Source organism: Lissotriton vulgaris, chromosome 9 (assembly GCF_964263255.1).
Source record: "Lissotriton vulgaris chromosome 9, aLisVul1.2, whole genome shotgun sequence".
In the NCBI taxonomy this organism is placed as follows: Eukaryota; Metazoa; Chordata; class Amphibia; order Caudata; family Salamandridae; genus Lissotriton; species Lissotriton vulgaris.
In genome coordinates, this window is record NC_141697.1 from 973016543 (window position 1) to 973021643 (window position 5101).

The 5101-nt window shown below is 42.5% G+C and overlaps 1 long non-coding RNA gene across 4 annotated transcripts; it reads left to right on the forward strand.

Annotated features, from left to right (window-relative positions):
- The first annotated feature begins 737 nt into the window (after positions 1-737).
- On the forward strand, positions 738-4731 carry LOC147692638 (uncharacterized). 4 transcript variants are annotated; one of them, XR_015300059.1, is made up of 3 exons: positions 738-2697; positions 4136-4186; positions 4423-4731. It is a non-coding gene; the product is annotated as an uncharacterized LOC147692638 (long non-coding RNA). The 4 variants fall into 4 exon arrangements; XR_015300058.1 differs by having other exon boundaries at positions 738-923; positions 2526-4186; XR_015300060.1 differs by having other exon boundaries at positions 738-923; positions 2541-4186.
- The last annotated feature ends 370 nt before the right edge of the window (positions 4732-5101 follow it).

Below are 5101 nucleotides of genomic sequence, written 5' to 3' on the forward strand. Positions count from 1 at the left end.
GCTGTACTGTGGACTCCCTGGCAGAGACACAGGGCGAGCCGTGCTGTGCCAGCAGACAGCGGGGCTCCATCACCCTGCACTGCCCAGGAGCGGTCCGGTCTGTTGATGGTTTAACTTTTTCTTTCCGTAGCACGGTGCTTTTTCACAAGTCACTTTCAGCTTAAGTTAATTATTACATTTTCGAATGTTCATGGTGAATTGTAATATTGAACAATTGTGCGGATCTGTGCAGTTCTGCCGCGCTACCACTGCTCCGATATTTGCCATCGTGTTCAAGGTTATTTTTAGAATCCGGCACATTAAAAGCACGGGTACGCTAGTGTTTTCTTGCTTTGTATAGAGTTATATGTGAGTTCAAGTTCGTTCTCCCTTCTTGTGCGACTCAGTTCAAGGAAGTTTGTGTGTCTATGTGAGAACTCCATGGCTAAGAAGTTCTGTTCCAAGAATAAAAGTGCTATGGCAATATAATTCATAGGATCAATAGTGGCTAACAAAGTGGAGCGTGGAAATGCTTAATATTGAGCTACCGGTTATCGCTCTTAGCAGCATTGTCATTTGTTTGCTCACTAAGGCATTACAGATGTGAACTAAGTATGCAAACGAGTCGTGCCCAAATTTATGTGTGCATTCTGAGAGTCATACCCTGATAAGATAAACATAACTACAAGTCCCAGAATGCAATCTTGAAGTGCTTTGCTATACACTTCCGTTTGCGCCGGAAGTGACGTCATGTTGGAGCGTCGGGCAGTCTTTAGGTCAACATGCGTGGGTCAGCAAGATATTACAAAAGTGGAGATGGCGCCTATTCAACCTCTTCTTCTAGAGTATTGCACATTTCTTCAGCGCTTCCGGACCGTTTGCATATTTGTGTGGGAGAAACCTTTATCGGGACGGGAGCAAGTGATCAAATTACTGCTTCTCAGGTAATTGAGGGACATGTGTTTTTCATGATTCAGGACGGTTTCGCTTTATTTAAATCAGCCCTTAAATGTGTGATGAGTGTGTATTTGTAAGCACCTTTGCTCTAAACCGGATGTAATGGGCCACGTTTGGTATTAGTGGCACAATATGAATACCGCGTTATTTCAAACGGAATTTTACTTGTTCCCTGGAACTGTTAAAATGAGTGTACTGTACAGTATAATGTACTAAAATGCATTTGCACATGTTAGTGTTCCTTTTCTCTTTGCAGTTTTGTATCGCTGGAAGAATTATCGTGGATGCGAAGCTTGTCCTTGCTGATCTTTGATAGAGGCAGGATATTTCGATTGATTAAGCGTATGCAGTAGACGCATACATACACTTTGTTACCATATGTTGCAATCTGGATAGTGTTGATTCAGCATTTATTTATTCCAAAGTCGATCAAACAACTTTTTTTAGTTGGGGAAAATAAGTTATTTAACCACCTGGGGGTTATTCGGTTTTTGGTGTGCGATGTGTAAGTGCATTAACAATTTACATCCTCCAATGTATGTACACTGCTCCTCAGACTGTACAACTCGGTTGAAAGGGGTGTTTTCTATAAAGCACAACCGACCATGCCAAAACTCACTTTCACTGTCTTGAAGTTTGCTATGTGAAAGGGAGTACACAGTGGAACCCAGCCAAACCAGGGGGTCATTCAAGTCTCTTCAGCCAGTGTTGGAAGATAGTAACAGCCAGTGCCTGTTCTAACAGAGAGCATGTACATCGTGCTTAATGCAGGAAGGTTAGTTTATTAGGTTAAGTGCCTGCTGGAGTGATCTGCAGGTTCTGTTACCGATATTGATGACGACGTTTTGCTCTTCAAAGATCGATAAAATGAGCTCCGTTGAGGTGGTTTATAACAGCCAGATTCTAAAGCGGGTTATTCACTGCTATGACCGACGACTTGTGGGTAACTAAAGTTGTTACTCATAGCAGGTCTCTGAGAGTGTGACAACGCAGCACAATCTCTCTACTTTGAGAGGAGAGGCCACCGTTGCGGGAGGGGGTAAGGACTAAGGAGGGATGTCACGAAGGTTGGTAGGAGGCCAGGTATTTTAGGGAGGAGAATCATGTTCTGTAGAGGCCCCACTATTCATCTGCCTGTCAGTTGCAAGCACGGACAGATGATTTGTGGGGCCCTACATAGCATGGAAATTGCACATGGGTGGAAAATGAATGACAAGGGTGTTTTTCACCACTGGGTTCTGGTAGACAATGAGAGCAAAGCTTCAGCTGTCTATGATGTCCATTTCTTGGTCACTCAAAACCTTTTGGTGAACGCCATTCCCAGAGCAACCGACCTAGACGCTGGGGAACCAGGTTCGAGTCTCAGCAGGGACGCTCAACATCCTGTGATCCTGGAAAAATCACTTAATCTTCCCGTGCCTAACATTAAAAAAAAAGGAATGTGTCCTTGTGTAACGCAACTGCTGCTCATGTAAAGCGTTCTGAAACCTTTGGGTCAAGTTTGCGCTATATAAAACTCTGGAAAAAATTTATTCAGTTACCCATCCACAATTCTGTGTATTGCAATTCTTTTTAATCTGAAATTACAGCATTCACACAAGCAGGTACCTCTGGCGAGTGAACATGGATGCGGACAGGAACTCGGAAGAAGACATCAACGACCTGTAAGAGGAATACCCGCGTGAAGGAGCCGTAACATGTCGGAGACTTCCAAATAAGGTACCATGAATTCCCGACTGTGGGACAACAGGACCCGAGCAGGTAAGTCGACAACACAAAGGTAATGCGGGAATTGCTAGGCAGATCTGTGACAATGCGAACCACGTTCTTGTCACGGACCAACCAATTTATCCACACTTGACTCCACCCAGCTCCCTATCTGCAATAGGAGCGGGCTTGACTGACAATGCCCGCACCCTGCTCTCCTTGAGCCATGTTCTGCCTAATGCTGGGTGTTTAGGGCATTATTTTTTGGGAACCAGCTTTTGTGTCATAGATTATAGCCATCTTCAGTATTACCTGTTTTAGATGCTGAAAGGAGGATGTAGAATGGATCCTTGTTTAACAAATTTGAAATGCTTTGATAGTTATGGAACTGATAGATCACTGGTATCCTGGAAAGCTATCACTCTGCCCTGATAGTATTTCCAGAGGCATATATGTTTGAATGAGTGCTGAAGGGGCTTGGTGCCACAGTCATGCAACTGTAAAGGGACAACATTGAATCAGTCAACTGTTAAATGCCGAACTTGCACTTCCCCATGCTGGAATAGAACACACAGGATATCTCTCTCGTGTCTCTGGATGTCTTAGACGTCTATTTCAGACCTGCACCATCACTTGGCCATTGAAAGCCACTGCAACTGTGGCTGTGCATTAAGATTCAGTCTTACAAAAATGTTTGAACCCTTGCAGCGGTATTACCTTTCTCATGCTACCGTGACAAGAATATTAAAGTATGTCCATGTGCTAATATATAGTGAACCCCAAGTTTTTCTCAGCCAGTAAGATTAAGCAACTTACAGCCTGAAAAAAGAAATCGCAACAGGTGACCTGACATTATATATCCATTGTCCATGGTCTGGAACACAGAGTTGTGCCCTGTTCCTCATAATCATGAGTCCATTAAGTTATGTGGTCAGTGCCCCATTCTGCATGGCGATGAACAGTGCCATGGGGCAACCTTGACTTACTTTGCTCTTACTAGGCATGGCCTCATGGCTCTGTTTGCACTTGTCAACTGGTATTGGTGGATTCTGTTGCCCAAGCAGAACCACACCCAGCCACTACTGGCACAATTTCCACTCTGATTGATTTAGGACTATGAAAATATATGTTTGCATATGTGGTCCTGGATCATATCATTGTACACAGACTCCTTCACACTTAACTAACAGCCATCTGCAAAAGAGCAATGGGGGAGGGGTTGTACCTCAATGAGATTTTGCGCTACAAATGACATGCAAATCTGGCGCATACCCTTGAATTGGGATTTAATTTCAGCTCTCCCAATAATTACATTAGTTGCTCTGCTCCTAGCATTTAGTTGTAAGCTCCTATTTGGATTTCTGGTCAGTATGGTACTTTTTTAGACTGTTTTCCAAATAAGAATACTGTAAGTAGAGTTCAGGCTCAACATGGCTGCCTCCTTGATGGTTTTGTAAATGAAATCTGGTATTGATTTCTTTTCTGTTTGCAGAGGAAGCGTGACCGCGTCTGGTGAACAGTGGCGGTTTCTTCACTTGGACAGGTGAGTCTTCTTTCTTTACCTCCTGCCCACCTCTTCATCAATGCCTTGCTCTCACCGTTACCTCTTTCACCAAGTAACCTTAATGTAAAACTTATGAACCCTTGTAACTATATCTCATCGGCACACTACATGAAATAAAAGGATTGGAACATTTTAAAGGCAGCCCAGTCCTATTAAAAACCTAAAATAGTGGTGTTAACATGATACTGATTTATGTTAATTTCTTTTTCCTCCAGACTCTATGAAGTCTATGTGAAGGGATGAAGGCTGGCCATCACTGGACAACAGAACTTTGAGAAGGAAGCTGGCTATAAAGATTTGCAATACTGGAAGAGGACTAACGAAAACTCTGAATCTAAAAACAAACATTGAAGTTGCTGGCTTTCATTAAGCTTTTTTTGTTCTTTTTGTAGTATTCTGGCATTTTTTCCCCTCTTGAACAGTGCCCTGGACTTTCTTTATGTTCTCTTGTTCAGTATCCTGGCTCCTATGGGGCCAAAGGTGTGTTTTAGATCAATAAAATTAAATGTTAACATATCCCCTTTGATGCTTTTTCATTTAACCATTACTTTTGTCAGTCTTTTGCCACTGGTCACCTCATTAAACAGCTTCAGATAATGCGCTGTACCTCAAATTAAGGCAAGTCCCAATGAGTCAGGAGTATGGGAGTTGCTGCAAAAGTTGTTAATCTTATCTGAATGCAAAGTATAACATTGTTGAAGCCACTACTTTTGTATGCATATGGTATTTCAGCAGCACAAAGCTAGCCAAAAGGAATGTTTCTAAGATTTATTTTGTACAGTGCTCGCATCTCACTATAGAATTTAAAAAGTAATCTTTCCAGAGTAGCAGAATATTGATCTTATAATTGGGGCCAGATTTATGGAAGTTTTTGTTTTTGGTTTGCTTAAGTTT